At 34.6% G+C, this 17,388-nt stretch overlaps 6 non-coding genes across 6 annotated transcripts; all 6 read right to left on the bottom strand.

Annotated features, from left to right (window-relative positions):
• Positions 1 to 448: 448 nt before the first annotated feature.
• On the bottom strand, positions 449 to 612 carry LOC149877442 (U1 spliceosomal RNA). Its single transcript, XR_016448263.1, has one exon. It is a non-coding gene; the product is annotated as a U1 spliceosomal RNA (small nuclear RNA).
• A 103-nt stretch (positions 613 to 715) lies between these two features.
• LOC149877443 (U2 spliceosomal RNA) lies at positions 716 to 907 on the bottom strand. The gene has a single exon (XR_016448198.1). It is a non-coding gene; the product is annotated as a U2 spliceosomal RNA (small nuclear RNA).
• A 5,261-nt stretch (positions 908 to 6,168) lies between these two features.
• Positions 6,169 to 6,332, bottom strand: LOC149877444 (U1 spliceosomal RNA). The gene has a single exon (XR_016448264.1). It is a non-coding gene; the product is annotated as a U1 spliceosomal RNA (small nuclear RNA).
• A 103-nt stretch (positions 6,333 to 6,435) lies between these two features.
• On the bottom strand, positions 6,436 to 6,627 carry LOC149877445 (U2 spliceosomal RNA). The gene has a single exon (XR_016448199.1). It is a non-coding gene; the product is annotated as a U2 spliceosomal RNA (small nuclear RNA).
• Positions 6,628 to 11,888: 5,261 nt separating this feature from the next.
• Positions 11,889 to 12,052, bottom strand: LOC149877446 (U1 spliceosomal RNA). Its single transcript, XR_016448267.1, has one exon. It is a non-coding gene; the product is annotated as a U1 spliceosomal RNA (small nuclear RNA).
• A 103-nt stretch (positions 12,053 to 12,155) lies between these two features.
• Positions 12,156 to 12,347, bottom strand: LOC149877447 (U2 spliceosomal RNA). Its single transcript, XR_016448200.1, has one exon. It is a non-coding gene; the product is annotated as a U2 spliceosomal RNA (small nuclear RNA).
• Between the last annotated feature and the right edge of the window lie 5,041 nt (positions 12,348 to 17,388).

Consider the following 17,388-nt stretch of genomic DNA (forward strand, 5'->3'; position numbering starts at 1 on the left):
TATTATTATTAGTCTGTTATTGCTATCATCATCTTTTATTACCATTATTACGATTGTTATTATTTTCAATCTTACTATTATTATCATATTTTTATTATTGCGACTATTTTTTTTTCTTTCAACAATTATTACCATTATTGTTTTTTTATTACAGCCATTCATTGAATGATTTCTGGTGTTGCAGCCGTTCGATCACGCTTACTGGTTGCGACTAGATTTTCATTGATTTTATAAGAAAAAAAACAAAACAACAACAAAGAACTTTTGAACGAAATAAAATGTGTTTACACTTTTAGGAGGCTTTGTTTACCTTCTCACTGACAAATCTTCACTCGAGGATATATACATAACATATAAATACACATAAAACATACCTTTTCTCAAATACTCGTTTACGTCCAGTAACTCATAGAGGGCTGAGTGAGGGTTTTTTTTTTTGCATCTTTAAAGGGGGCGAGCGCGAACGCAGGCCCCCACTACCAGAAATTGTACGGTCGAGTTACCGACGTTAGCGGTAATCGCAGGGGTCAGCCCAGGCGAAGTGCAATGCAAGAGCCTCACCCTGGAAGAAGCCCCATGTTGATCAGGTTTACTTCCCCGTCAGGTAAGTATGCCTTTCCCGTTGTGTGGGGAGCCTCGGACGTGCCCCAATCTTCGCAATTGTGGTTTTTTGATTGGACCCTAACCGCATCGTTCCGTTTTTTTTTTTTTCTCTTTTTAATGGGCCGCACTCAGCAGTAGTGCAACGCCGAGGCAACCCGCGGTCAGGGCGAGGTAAACCTACGATCCCTTGACCAAATGCCAAAAATCAGATTAATATATGAGCCGGACTATGCCGGCGTACCAGATATTAAACTGATAAGAACAGATACTACACTTGATCTTAGCCATTAGGCCGAGAAGCGATACTTTTTCAACGAATTTGTGTGCTGGCTCCCTCCCTTTGAACGAAAAAACTTGTGGGCATTTGAATAAGTCGATGGGTAACTGTAAGTTTGAACAATGAAAACATGGGCTCGTTGTATGAAACTAAAACTGCAACAATTTCATTCTAAAACATTTGGGTTTTTTAACCTTCTTTCAGAAATAACCCAACTAACCAAGATTTAAAAATAACACTGGGCAGCAGCAGATTCAAATGCATAATGCGATCAAAAGCCAAGTTGAACAATCCAAAATCAACTCAAAATACTAGCGCCCCGACAGATTTTTTCTGTCAAAAAACATTTGGAGAACCTCTGTATTTAAATGTTCTTTTCATCTGTTGTAACGATGGTACTTTAATCCATCACCAAAACAGCAGAGCTTAGGAAGATTTGTTTGTCATTAGCCTCAAATAGCAATTTCTCACAAACTAAAATCTAAAAAACAAAGTTGAAGTTTAGAAATTTGGACGGTGTAAACTAATTTAAGACTTTAAACTGAGTAGCAAGAAATATTTTTGAAATATTTCTGTTTACATATAAATTAAACAAAGCATTTTATTGGAAGAAATGAACTCCTTAAATGTTTACTGACAAAAAGGTAAAACAATTTAAAAAAGTGACCTAAAACACTCAAAACATCAAACAACAAATGGAAAAGGACAAACTTATGACCCTAAATTACAGTTGACAGCATCATGTTAGCAAAAGTAATGCATGCATACACACAAACGTGCATACATACTTCCATACATACAATTTTCCATACATACATACATACATACATACATACATACATACATACATACAAACAAACTTCCATACATACATACATACATACATACATACATACATGCATGCATGCATGCATGCATGCATTGATACATATATTCATGCATCCATGCGTCATGCCAATACCTTAGGACATTTAAACAGTGCGCTCTCAGTCCTGGACCACAGATAACCATGGGACTGATAGAGATAGCACCATACTGGAAGATTTAGCTAGCCTTCATCATAATCAGGTGGAATGTCAACAAATTGATTTCTATTCATGCTAATAGCCACAGAGCCATACAGAAAACTGCAGGGAACTTTGCAATCGAGCAATTGTAGATTGTCAGGCCAACTAATGAATTTATGGCAGAGATAACGAAGAAAATCATGAAAAGCCTTGCACATCATATCTCGATTTTTCACAAACTCACAGAGTGTGGTGAATGGAAGAATGCAAAGTTTTTTTAAAAAATTTTACATATTGCCCAACCTAAATCAAGCCTAAAAATGTATTTGCTTAAATTATAGAACCTCAGGATTGATGGAGAACAAAGTTAAAAATATTATCTAGCAGACTTGGGTCAATTTCAATTGTAAATGTAATTGAATTACGATTACTTGAAATTTTAATAGCAACTGAATTACAATGACTTGCACTTGTAATTCACTTACAAGTCATATTATTACAATTACTTGTGACTGTACCTTATAAAATACAATAACAATTACTTCATGAAAATACATTTAATTACAATTAAGTTACAGCCACAATTGAGCCAAGTCTGATGCTAACCTAACTTAACCCTTAACCAACCTTGCCCCAGAACCATATGTACACTCAAAATTCAGTACTTTCGACATTTTATTTTCAATGCTTAGACTTGCTACCTGAGGCTGGGTTAATTTTAACAGAAACTCTGTAAAACATTGAAAAGCCATGTTATGAAAAAGCCAAACAAAAGGTTTGATTCAAAGTGCATTGAACATGCCATTTTTTAAAAAAAAAATTGTCACGTATCTTTCATCAAACTAAAGGATTGTTTTAAAGAAGTGGACAGATTGTCCATTGAAAAGTATCCCTAATTGACCATTCATTTGTTGGCCTTGTGTCAGTTTAACTGTAAAAGAAATAAAGCTGTGAACAAACTAGAAGAAGAAATTCTCAGAAAGATGCTTCTTCTGTTTCACTCACCGATACGAGCGAGAAGAACTCCTCACTTTTCCTCGCTCACTGGGATGCTCTTGTGAGTAGCAGTAGTAGGAGTAGTAGCAGTGGTAGTGCAGATTTTAATATAGATATTTCAGGAACTCAAGACGGACTCTGAAAGTCTCTTGTGACTACCCCTAAAAATGCAAATTTATTTCTAAGCATTATTTTTTTTTTTAATCAGGAACTATTTTTAAGTATTTTTGAAGACTTGAGAGAGTAAAGTGTACAAAACAGTAGTGGCTAAACTGCTTCAAGTTTTAAAATATAAGGTAGAAAACATTGAAAATAAGTAGCGCAGTACTTTTTGTTACTTAAAGCATTCTTGATAAATGATAAAAACTTAAATGGAACTCCTCTAAACTCACTTGTCTTGGTTTTGTCTTAGATACTCTTTTCTTCCATTTTTTTTTTTTTTTTTTTTTTTAATTCGAAACAAACCAAACCAAAAGCACCTTTACGGCTCCTTGACGCTAGGCCGACACCAATAACTTTAGTAGGACTGCGCGTAACCACTACACCGTTGTTAAACTAAGATCGTAGTAACTAAGTAACTAAGTTAAACTAAATTCGTGGAGCGTAGTAACTCCTTCAGTTTACCTGTCAGTTAAATGATGAAAAGTGTACGCGATCATTCGATCTTAGGCTTTTTTTTTTTTATTTGATTGTTCCCCTTCCCGAAACCCCGAAATGAACGAAATACGATTGGCAAGTATTTGATGCATACCTTAATACACAGTGACTAAAATGTAGTATGTGTTTTTTCCGTGCCCAGCGAATGGTCGGAAGATAGTGCATGCTTTTAGATATCTTAGAGCTTGCGGTTTCATACTAGTGCCCAAGCCTTTGTGTGATTCTTTTTTAAAAAAAAGCAGAAGTTAGATTTTTTGCATTTAATGACAAAAAAAACAAAAATTTTAGCAAGATCTAATGATTAAATCTGAATAATGATTTTTAAAAACCATGTTCTGCCTCAGTTGCACATAAAATGGTCATATTCTAATCAAGAAGTAGTTAAGCTCTCTCAATCTTTTATTTTCTGCAACCTTCCTAAAGAAAAACATTCGTTATTCAAAAGAAATTATTCAAACAGTTTTTTGTTTTCTTTTCTTTCTTTTCCATTTGTGATCAAATTATGGTTAGTACTAACGGTAGCACATTGCATCCACTTCCTCGTTATTAGTATTTTCTTACCAGCATTAACAACATTCGTTATTTCGTAACTATCCAATTAATGCTTAATAGTTTTAAAATTTACCACAAAAGACTACATTAACTGTCTTGTAAGCGCCAATAAGAATATAATTAAATAAGTATACAACGCCTGGAAGGAAGAAATGTGCTGCTGTTTGTCTTTCTATAATCATCAACGAAGAAATGAAAAAGAAAAATCGGACTCTGGTTTGATTGACAATTCTGAATGCAATTTATACATTCTTGACGCACACAAACATGGTGACAAACAAACAATACTAGGAGCCAATAGTAATTTGCTAAAATTTTTTTTTTTTTTTTTTTTTTGCAGGAATAGAGTTCTTATAGTTTTCGTTTCTAAAAAAGAAAAAAAAAAAAAAAATGAAGAAAAAAAACAAGTCAAACAAAAAAACAACAACAACAAAAAACAAATAGGTTTTCAGTTGTTCATAGACTAAGACGGATTAGAACAACTCGAGTATTTTATTTCAGCAGCTAATTTGTTCTCGGCGATGTTTGCTCCATAAAATATAACGATTGCAACAGATATTTTCATTTGAACCCATTTTCTAATGCGTATAATGTTTTTAAAATTTGTGTGGCATAAGACTCTCGTCTCTTTCTCTTGCGCTTCTTGTCACCAGTTCCAGCGACTTTTCCGCCTTTCTTACCAGCGCGCTTCTCGCCTTTTTTTGCCACCTTTGGCGCTTGTTTTCCTCCGGCTTTTGGTGCGTCAGATCATTTCGACGAGCTTAGCAGTGAAAGTTTTTTCTTCTTTGTTTTCATTGCATTGCAACTGGATTTAATTTAAAGTAGATTTGTGGTTTCCAACTTGATAACTTTTCCGTTCTACGCACTTCTATTGGTTTTTAAAAGATTACGTCATTTGAGCATTGTTTATTTCTTTTTTACTATTGGTTAAAAAACTCTTTTCTGTTTAACAAAAAGCCGCACGAGATCTCTAGTCTGTCAGTCTGTTTTCAGTAGAAAACAAAATGTTAGCACGTGGAAAAGGAGGAAAAGCTAAGGCTAAGAGTGGCTTTCTTCAGTTTCCTATTGGTCGTGTCTAATCTCATCGGTTTAGGCGCACCATCTACTTAGCTGGAGTTTTTGAAAACCTCTCCGCCGAAAATCTTACAGCTAGCTGGTAATGCTGCACGCGATAACCAGAGAGCCAGGATCATTCCTCGTCGTTTGCAGCTAGCTGTTCGCAACGACGAAGAAGTTAAACAAGCTGTTGTTTGGTGTTACAATCGCGAGCAGCGGTGTGTTGCCAAACATTCAGGCTATGTTGCAATCGTTCCAAAACGGCAATCTAAACAATACCAAAGGCTAATTTCATAGCTACACACCTGTTCAAAGATTATTGTTAAGGCATTGGAAACTTACGCGAAGTTGATTTGTAGACTTGCTGCAACTTATCAAAACATGCAATAATAGCTGTTTTCAAGTCATAAACTACAAGTCAAAAAATATACCAGAATCCAATATGAAATATACAAAAATGGATGGAAATTGTTACTATTGTTGTTACTATCATTACTGTTAGTTTGTTATTGCCATTACTTATTTTTTATGATTATTACTATTGTTATTATCGTTATTATCATTGCTGTTGGTATTATTATTAGTCTGTTATTGCTATCATCATCTTTTATTACCATTATTACGATTGTTATTATTTTCAATCTTACTATTATTATCATATTTTTATTATTGCGACTATTTTTTTTTCTTTCAACAATTATTACCATTATTGTTTTTTTATTACAGCCATTCATTGAATGATTTCTGGTGTTGCAGCCGTTCGATCACGCTTACTGGTTGCGACTAGATTTTCATTGATTTTATAAGAAAAAAAACAAAACAACAACAAAGAACTTTTGAACGAAATAAAATGTGTTTACACTTTTAGGAGGCTTTGTTTACCTTCTCACTGACAAATCTTCACTCGAGGATATATACATAACATATAAATACACATAAAACATACCTTTTCTCAAATACTCGTTTACGTCCAGTAACTCATAGAGGGCTGAGTGAGGGTTTTTTTTTTTGCATCTTTAAAGGGGGCGAGCGCGAACGCAGGCCCCCACTACCAGAAATTGTACGGTCGAGTTACCGACGTTAGCGGTAATCGCAGGGGTCAGCCCAGGCGAAGTGCAATGCAAGAGCCTCACCCTGGAAGAAGCCCCATGTTGATCAGGTTTACTTCCCCGTCAGGTAAGTATGCCTTTCCCGTTGTGTGGGGAGCCTCGGACGTGCCCCAATCTTCGCAATTGTGGTTTTTTGATTGGACCCTAACCGCATCGTTCCGTTTTTTTTTTTTTCTCTTTTTAATGGGCCGCACTCAGCAGTAGTGCAACGCCGAGGCAACCCGCGGTCAGGGCGAGGTAAACCTACGATCCCTTGACCAAATGCCAAAAATCAGATTAATATATGAGCCGGACTATGCCGGCGTACCAGATATTAAACTGATAAGAACAGATACTACACTTGATCTTAGCCATTAGGCCGAGAAGCGATACTTTTTCAACGAATTTGTGTGCTGGCTCCCTCCCTTTGAACGAAAAAACTTGTGGGCATTTGAATAAGTCGATGGGTAACTGTAAGTTTGAACAATGAAAACATGGGCTCGTTGTATGAAACTAAAACTGCAACAATTTCATTCTAAAACATTTGGGTTTTTTAACCTTCTTTCAGAAATAACCCAACTAACCAAGATTTAAAAATAACACTGGGCAGCAGCAGATTCAAATGCATAATGCGATCAAAAGCCAAGTTGAACAATCCAAAATCAACTCAAAATACTAGCGCCCCGACAGATTTTTTCTGTCAAAAAACATTTGGAGAACCTCTGTATTTAAATGTTCTTTTCATCTGTTGTAACGATGGTACTTTAATCCATCACCAAAACAGCAGAGCTTAGGAAGATTTGTTTGTCATTAGCCTCAAATAGCAATTTCTCACAAACTAAAATCTAAAAAACAAAGTTGAAGTTTAGAAATTTGGACGGTGTAAACTAATTTAAGACTTTAAACTGAGTAGCAAGAAATATTTTTGAAATATTTCTGTTTACATATAAATTAAACAAAGCATTTTATTGGAAGAAATGAACTCCTTAAATGTTTACTGACAAAAAGGTAAAACAATTTAAAAAAGTGACCTAAAACACTCAAAACATCAAACAACAAATGGAAAAGGACAAACTTATGACCCTAAATTACAGTTGACAGCATCATGTTAGCAAAAGTAATGCATGCATACACACAAACGTGCATACATACTTCCATACATACAATTTTCCATACATACATACATACATACATACATACATACATACATACATACAAACAAACTTCCATACATACATACATACATACATACATACATACATGCATGCATGCATGCATGCATGCATTGATACATATATTCATGCATCCATGCGTCATGCCAATACCTTAGGACATTTAAACAGTGCGCTCTCAGTCCTGGACCACAGATAACCATGGGACTGATAGAGATAGCACCATACTGGAAGATTTAGCTAGCCTTCATCATAATCAGGTGGAATGTCAACAAATTGATTTCTATTCATGCTAATAGCCACAGAGCCATACAGAAAACTGCAGGGAACTTTGCAATCGAGCAATTGTAGATTGTCAGGCCAACTAATGAATTTATGGCAGAGATAACGAAGAAAATCATGAAAAGCCTTGCACATCATATCTCGATTTTTCACAAACTCACAGAGTGTGGTGAATGGAAGAATGCAAAGTTTTTTTAAAAAATTTTACATATTGCCCAACCTAAATCAAGCCTAAAAATGTATTTGCTTAAATTATAGAACCTCAGGATTGATGGAGAACAAAGTTAAAAATATTATCTAGCAGACTTGGGTCAATTTCAATTGTAAATGTAATTGAATTACGATTACTTGAAATTTTAATAGCAACTGAATTACAATGACTTGCACTTGTAATTCACTTACAAGTCATATTATTACAATTACTTGTGACTGTACCTTATAAAATACAATAACAATTACTTCATGAAAATACATTTAATTACAATTAAGTTACAGCCACAATTGAGCCAAGTCTGATGCTAACCTAACTTAACCCTTAACCAACCTTGCCCCAGAACCATATGTACACTCAAAATTCAGTACTTTCGACATTTTATTTTCAATGCTTAGACTTGCTACCTGAGGCTGGGTTAATTTTAACAGAAACTCTGTAAAACATTGAAAAGCCATGTTATGAAAAAGCCAAACAAAAGGTTTGATTCAAAGTGCATTGAACATGCCATTTTTTAAAAAAAAAATTGTCACGTATCTTTCATCAAACTAAAGGATTGTTTTAAAGAAGTGGACAGATTGTCCATTGAAAAGTATCCCTAATTGACCATTCATTTGTTGGCCTTGTGTCAGTTTAACTGTAAAAGAAATAAAGCTGTGAACAAACTAGAAGAAGAAATTCTCAGAAAGATGCTTCTTCTGTTTCACTCACCGATACGAGCGAGAAGAACTCCTCACTTTTCCTCGCTCACTGGGATGCTCTTGTGAGTAGCAGTAGTAGGAGTAGTAGCAGTGGTAGTGCAGATTTTAATACAGATATTTCAGGAACTCAAGACGGACTCTGAAAGTCTCTTGTGACTACCCCTAAAAATGCAAATTTATTTCTAAGCATTATTTTTTTTTTTAATCAGGAACTATTTTTAAGTATTTTTGAAGACTTGAGAGAGTAAAGTGTACAAAACAGTAGTGGCTAAACTGCTTCAAGTTTTAAAATATAAGGTAGAAAACATTGAAAATAAGTAGCGCAGTACTTTTTGTTACTTAAAGCATTCTTGATAAATGATAAAAACTTAAATGGAACTCCTCTAAACTCACTTGTCTTGGTTTTGTCTTAGATACTCTTTTCTTCCATTTTTTTTTTTTTTTTTTTTTTTAATTCGAAACAAACCAAACCAAAAGCACCTTTACGGCTCCTTGACGCTAGGCCGACACCAATAACTTTAGTAGGACTGCGCGTAACCACTACACCGTTGTTAAACTAAGATCGTAGTAACTAAGTAACTAAGTTAAACTAAATTCGTGGAGCGTAGTAACTCCTTCAGTTTACCTGTCAGTTAAATGATGAAAAGTGTACGCGATCATTCGATCTTAGGCTTTTTTTTTTTTATTTGATTGTTCCCCTTCCCGAAACCCCGAAATGAACGAAATACGATTGGCAAGTATTTGATGCATACCTTAATACACAGTGACTAAAATGTAGTATGTGTTTTTTCCGTGCCCAGCGAATGGTCGGAAGATAGTGCATGCTTTTAGATATCTTAGAGCTTGCGGTTTCATACTAGTGCCCAAGCCTTTGTGTGATTCTTTTTTAAAAAAAAGCAGAAGTTAGATTTTTTGCATTTAATGACAAAAAAAACAAAAATTTTAGCAAGATCTAATGATTAAATCTGAATAATGATTTTTAAAAACCATGTTCTGCCTCAGTTGCACATAAAATGGTCATATTCTAATCAAGAAGTAGTTAAGCTCTCTCAATCTTTTATTTTCTGCAACCTTCCTAAAGAAAAACATTCGTTATTCAAAAGAAATTATTCAAACAGTTTTTTGTTTTCTTTTCTTTCTTTTCCATTTGTGATCAAATTATGGTTAGTACTAACGGTAGCACATTGCATCCACTTCCTCGTTATTAGTATTTTCTTACCAGCATTAACAACATTCGTTATTTCGTAACTATCCAATTAATGCTTAATAGTTTTAAAATTTACCACAAAAGACTACATTAACTGTCTTGTAAGCGCCAATAAGAATATAATTAAATAAGTATACAACGCCTGGAAGGAAGAAATGTGCTGCTGTTTGTCTTTCTATAATCATCAACGAAGAAATGAAAAAGAAAAATCGGACTCTGGTTTGATTGACAATTCTGAATGCAATTTATACATTCTTGACGCACACAAACATGGTGACAAACAAACAATACTAGGAGCCAATAGTAATTTGCTAAAATTTTTTTTTTTTTTTTTTTTTTGCAGGAATAGAGTTCTTATAGTTTTCGTTTCTAAAAAAGAAAAAAAAAAAAAAAATGAAGAAAAAAAACAAGTCAAACAAAAAAACAACAACAACAAAAAACAAATAGGTTTTCAGTTGTTCATAGACTAAGACGGATTAGAACAACTCGAGTATTTTATTTCAGCAGCTAATTTGTTCTCGGCGATGTTTGCTCCATAAAATATAACGATTGCAACAGATATTTTCATTTGAACCCATTTTCTAATGCGTATAATGTTTTTAAAATTTGTGTGGCATAAGACTCTCGTCTCTTTCTCTTGCGCTTCTTGTCACCAGTTCCAGCGACTTTTCCGCCTTTCTTACCAGCGCGCTTCTCGCCTTTTTTTGCCACCTTTGGCGCTTGTTTTCCTCCGGCTTTTGGTGCGTCAGATCATTTCGACGAGCTTAGCAGTGAAAGTTTTTTCTTCTTTGTTTTCATTGCATTGCAACTGGATTTAATTTAAAGTAGATTTGTGGTTTCCAACTTGATAACTTTTCCGTTCTACGCACTTCTATTGGTTTTTAAAAGATTACGTCATTTGAGCATTGTTTATTTCTTTTTTACTATTGGTTAAAAAACTCTTTTCTGTTTAACAAAAAGCCGCACGAGATCTCTAGTCTGTCAGTCTGTTTTCAGTAGAAAACAAAATGTTAGCACGTGGAAAAGGAGGAAAAGCTAAGGCTAAGAGTGGCTTTCTTCAGTTTCCTATTGGTCGTGTCTAATCTCATCGGTTTAGGCGCACCATCTACTTAGCTGGAGTTTTTGAAAACCTCTCCGCCGAAAATCTTACAGCTAGCTGGTAATGCTGCACGCGATAACCAGAGAGCCAGGATCATTCCTCGTCGTTTGCAGCTAGCTGTTCGCAACGACGAAGAAGTTAAACAAGCTGTTGTTTGGTGTTACAATCGCGAGCAGCGGTGTGTTGCCAAACATTCAGGCTATGTTGCAATCGTTCCAAAACGGCAATCTAAACAATACCAAAGGCTAACTTCATAGCTACACACCTGTTCAAAGATTATTGTTAAGGCATTGGAAACTTACGCGAAGTTGATTTGTAGACTTGCTGCAACTTATCAAAACATGCAATAATAGCTGTTTTCAAGTCATAAACTACAAGTCAAAAAATATACCAGAATCCAATATGAAATATACAAAAATGGATGGAAATTGTTACTATTGTTGTTACTATCATTACTGTTAGTTTGTTATTGCCATTACTTATTTTTTATGATTATTACTATTGTTATTATCGTTATTATCATTGCTGTTGGTATTATTATTAGTCTGTTATTGCTATCATCATCTTTTATTACCATTATTACGATTGTTATTATTTTCAATCTTACTATTATTATCATATTTTTATTATTGCGACTATTTTTTTTTCTTTCAACAATTATTACCATTATTGTTTTTTTATTACAGCCATTCATTGAATGATTTCTGGTGTTGCAGCCGTTCGATCACGCTTACTGGTTGCGACTAGATTTTCATTGATTTTATAAGAAAAAAAACAAAACAACAACAAAGAACTTTTGAACGAAATAAAATGTGTTTACACTTTTAGGAGGCTTTGTTTACCTTCTCACTGACAAATCTTCACTCGAGGATATATACATAACATATAAATACACATAAAACATACCTTTTCTCAAATACTCGTTTACGTCCAGTAACTCATAGAGGGCTGAGTGAGGGTTTTTTTTTTTGCATCTTTAAAGGGGGCGAGCGCGAACGCAGGCCCCCACTACCAGAAATTGTACGGTCGAGTTACCGACGTTAGCGGTAATCGCAGGGGTCAGCCCAGGCGAAGTGCAATGCAAGAGCCTCACCCTGGAAGAAGCCCCATGTTGATCAGGTTTACTTCCCCGTCAGGTAAGTATGCCTTTCCCGTTGTGTGGGGAGCCTCGGACGTGCCCCAATCTTCGCAATTGTGGTTTTTTGATTGGACCCTAACCGCATCGTTCCGTTTTTTTTTTTTTCTCTTTTTAATGGGCCGCACTCAGCAGTAGTGCAACGCCGAGGCAACCCGCGGTCAGGGCGAGGTAAACCTACGATCCCTTGACCAAATGCCAAAAATCAGATTAATATATGAGCCGGACTATGCCGGCGTACCAGATATTAAACTGATAAGAACAGATACTACACTTGATCTTAGCCATTAGGCCGAGAAGCGATACTTTTTCAACGAATTTGTGTGCTGGCTCCCTCCCTTTGAACGAAAAAACTTGTGGGCATTTGAATAAGTCGATGGGTAACTGTAAGTTTGAACAATGAAAACATGGGCTCGTTGTATGAAACTAAAACTGCAACAATTTCATTCTAAAACATTTGGGTTTTTTAACCTTCTTTCAGAAATAACCCAACTAACCAAGATTTAAAAATAACACTGGGCAGCAGCAGATTCAAATGCATAATGCGATCAAAAGCCAAGTTGAACAATCCAAAATCAACTCAAAATACTAGCGCCCCGACAGATTTTTTCTGTCAAAAAACATTTGGAGAACCTCTGTATTTAAATGTTCTTTTCATCTGTTGTAACGATGGTACTTTAATCCATCACCAAAACAGCAGAGCTTAGGAAGATTTGTTTGTCATTAGCCTCAAATAGCAATTTCTCACAAACTAAAATCTAAAAAACAAAGTTGAAGTTTAGAAATTTGGACGGTGTAAACTAATTTAAGACTTTAAACTGAGTAGCAAGAAATATTTTTGAAATATTTCTGTTTACATATAAATTAAACAAAGCATTTTATTGGAAGAAATGAACTCCTTAAATGTTTACTGACAAAAAGGTAAAACAATTTAAAAAAGTGACCTAAAACACTCAAAACATCAAACAACAAATGGAAAAGGACAAACTTATGACCCTAAATTACAGTTGACAGCATCATGTTAGCAAAAGTAATGCATGCATACACACAAACGTGCATACATACTTCCATACATACAATTTTCCATACATACATACATACATACATACATACATACATACATACATACAAACAAACTTCCATACATACATACATACATACATACATACATACATGCATGCATGCATGCATGCATGCATTGATACATATATTCATGCATCCATGCGTCATGCCAATACCTTAGGACATTTAAACAGTGCGCTCTCAGTCCTGGACCACAGATAACCATGGGACTGATAGAGATAGCACCATACTGGAAGATTTAGCTAGCCTTCATCATAATCAGGTGGAATGTCAACAAATTGATTTCTATTCATGCTAATAGCCACAGAGCCATACAGAAAACTGCAGGGAACTTTGCAATCGAGCAATTGTAGATTGTCAGGCCAACTAATGAATTTATGGCAGAGATAACGAAGAAAATCATGAAAAGCCTTGCACATCATATCTCGATTTTTCACAAACTCACAGAGTGTGGTGAATGGAAGAATGCAAAGTTTTTTTAAAAAATTTTACATATTGCCCAACCTAAATCAAGCCTAAAAATGTATTTGCTTAAATTATAGAACCTCAGGATTGATGGAGAACAAAGTTAAAAATATTATCTAGCAGACTTGGGTCAATTTCAATTGTAAATGTAATTGAATTACGATTACTTGAAATTTTAATAGCAACTGAATTACAATGACTTGCACTTGTAATTCACTTACAAGTCATATTATTACAATTACTTGTGACTGTACCTTATAAAATACAATAACAATTACTTCATGAAAATACATTTAATTACAATTAAGTTACAGCCACAATTGAGCCAAGTCTGATGCTAACCTAACTTAACCCTTAACCAACCTTGCCCCAGAACCATATGTACACTCAAAATTCAGTACTTTCGACATTTTATTTTCAATGCTTAGACTTGCTACCTGAGGCTGGGTTAATTTTAACAGAAACTCTGTAAAACATTGAAAAGCCATGTTATGAAAAAGCCAAACAAAAGGTTTGATTCAAAGTGCATTGAACATGCCATTTTTTAAAAAAAAAATTGTCACGTATCTTTCATCAAACTAAAGGATTGTTTTAAAGAAGTGGACAGATTGTCCATTGAAAAGTATCCCTAATTGACCATTCATTTGTTGGCCTTGTGTCAGTTTAACTGTAAAAGAAATAAAGCTGTGAACAAACTAGAAGAAGAAATTCTCAGAAAGATGCTTCTTCTGTTTCACTCACCGATACGAGCGAGAAGAACTCCTCACTTTTCCTCGCTCACTGGGATGCTCTTGTGAGTAGCAGTAGTAGGAGTAGTAGCAGTGGTAGTGCAGATTTTAATACAGATATTTCAGGAACTCAAGACGGACTCTGAAAGTCTCTTGTGACTACCCCTAAAAATGCAAATTTATTTCTAAGCATTATTTTTTTTTTTAATCAGGAACTATTTTTAAGTATTTTTGAAGACTTGAGAGAGTAAAGTGTACAAAACAGTAGTGGCTAAACTGCTTCAAGTTTTAAAATATAAGGTAGAAAACATTGAAAATAAGTAGCGCAGTACTTTTTGTTACTTAAAGCATTCTTGATAAATGATAAAAACTTAAATGGAACTCCTCTAAACTCACTTGTCTTGGTTTTGTCTTAGATACTCTTTTCTTCCATTTTTTTTTTTTTTTTTTTTTTTAATTCGAAACAAACCAAACCAAAAGCACCTTTACGGCTCCTTGACGCTAGGCCGACACCAATAACTTTAGTAGGACTGCGCGTAACCACTACACCGTTGTTAAACTAAGATCGTAGTAACTAAGTAACTAAGTTAAACTAAATTCGTGGAGCGTAGTAACTCCTTCAGTTTACCTGTCAGTTAAATGATGAAAAGTGTACGCGATCATTCGATCTTAGGCTTTTTTTTTTTTATTTGATTGTTCCCCTTCCCGAAACCCCGAAATGAACGAAATACGATTGGCAAGTATTTGATGCATACCTTAATACACAGTGACTAAAATGTAGTATGTGTTTTTTCCGTGCCCAGCGAATGGTCGGAAGATAGTGCATGCTTTTAGATATCTTAGAGCTTGCGGTTTCATACTAGTGCCCAAGCCTTTGTGTGATTCTTTTTTAAAAAAAAGCAGAAGTTAGATTTTTTGCATTTAATGACAAAAAAAACAAAAATTTTAGCAAGATCTAATGATTAAATCTGAATAATGATTTTTAAAAACCATGTTCTGCCTCAGTTGCACATAAAATGGTCATATTCTAATCAAGAAGTAGTTAAGCTCTCTCAATCTTTTATTTTCTGCAACCTTCCTAAAGAAAAACATTCGTTATTCAAAAGAAATTATTCAAACAGTTTTTTGTTTTCTTTTCTTTCTTTTCCATTTGTGATCAAATTATGGTTAGTACTAACGGTAGCACATTGCATCCACTTCCTCGTTATTAGTATTTTCTTACCAGCATTAACAACATTCGTTATTTCGTAACTATCCAATTAATGCTTAATAGTTTTAAAATTTACCACAAAAGACTACATTAACTGTCTTGTAAGCGCCAATAAGAATATAATTAAATAAGTATACAACGCCTGGAAGGAAGAAATGTGCTGCTGTTTGTCTTTCTATAATCATCAACGAAGAAATGAAAAAGAAAAATCGGACTCTGGTTTGATTGACAATTCTGAATGCAATTTATACATTCTTGACGCACACAAACATGGTGACAAACAAACAATACTAGGAGCCAATAGTAATTTGCTAAAATTTTTTTTTTTTTTTTTTTTTTGCAGGAATAGAGTTCTTATAGTTTTCGTTTCTAAAAAAGAAAAAAAAAAAAAAAATGAAGAAAAAAAACAAGTCAAACAAAAAAACAACAACAACAAAAAACAAATAGGTTTTCAGTTGTTCATAGACTAAGACGGATTAGAACAACTCGAGTATTTTATTTCAGCAGCTAATTTGTTCTCGGCGATGTTTGCTCCATAAAATATAACGATTGCAACAGATATTTTCATTTGAACCCATTTTCTAATGCGTATAATGTTTTTAAAATTTGTGTGGCATAAGACTCTCGTCTCTTTCTCTTGCGCTTCTTGTCACCAGTTCCAGCGACTTTTCCGCCTTTCTTACCAGCGCGCTTCTCGCCTTTTTTTGCCACCTTTGGCGCTTGTTTTCCTCCGGCTTTTGGTGCGTCAGATCATTTCGACGAGCTTAGCAGTGAAAGTTTTTTCTTCTTTGTTTTCATTGCATTGCAACTGGATTTAATTTAAAGTAGATTTGTGGTTTCCAACTTGATAACTTTTCCGTTCTACGCACTTCTATTGGTTTTTAAAAGATTACGTCATTTGAGCATTGTTTATTTCTTTTTTACTATTGGTTAAAAAACTCTTTTCTGTTTAACAAAAAGCCGCACGAGATCTCTAGTCTGTCAGTCTGTTTTCAGTAGAAAACAAAATGTTAGCACGTGGAAAAGGAGGAAAAGCTAAGGCTAAGAGTGGCTTTCTTCAGTTTCCTATTGGTCGTGTCTAATCTCATCGGTTTAGGCGCACCATCTACTTAGCTGGAGTTTTTGAAAACCTCTCCGCCGAAAATCTTACAGCTAGCTGGTAATGCTGCACGCGATAACCAGAGAGCCAGGATCATTCCTCGTCGTTTGCAGCTAGCTGTTCGCAACGACGAAGAAGTTAAACAAGCTGTTGTTTGGTGTTACAATCGCGAGCAGCGGTGTGTTGCCAAACATTCAGGCTATGTTGCAATCGTTCCAAAACGGCAATCTAAACAATACCAAAGGCTAATTTCATAGCTACACACCTGTTCAAAGATTATTGTTAAGGCATTGGAAACTTACGCGAAGTTGATTTGTAGACTTGCTGCAACTTATCAAAACATGCAATAATAGCTGTTTTCAAGTCATAAACTACAAGTCAAAAAATATACCAGAATCCAATATGAAATATACAAAAATGGATGGAAATTGTTACTATTGTTGTTACTATCATTACTGTTAGTTTGTTATTGCCATTACTTATTTTTTATGATTATTACTATTGTTATTATCGTTATTATCATTGCTGTTGGTATTATTATTAGTCTGTTATTGCTATCATCATCTTTTATTACCATTATTACGATTGTTATTATTTTCAATCTTACTATTATTATCATATTTTTATTATTGCGACTATTTTTTTTTCTTTCAACAATTATTACCATTATTGTTTTTTTATTACAGCCATTCATTGAATGATTTCTGGTGTTGCAGCCGTTCGATCACGCTTACTGGTTGCGACTAGATTTTCATTGATT

The sequence above is a fragment of the Hydra viridissima genome, unplaced genomic scaffold, assembly GCF_058129835.1.
Source record: "Hydra viridissima isolate aposymbiotic clone 2 unplaced genomic scaffold, HvirCarnegie_v1 scaffold_16, whole genome shotgun sequence".
Taxonomy (NCBI): Eukaryota; Metazoa; Cnidaria; class Hydrozoa; order Anthoathecata; family Hydridae; genus Hydra; species Hydra viridissima.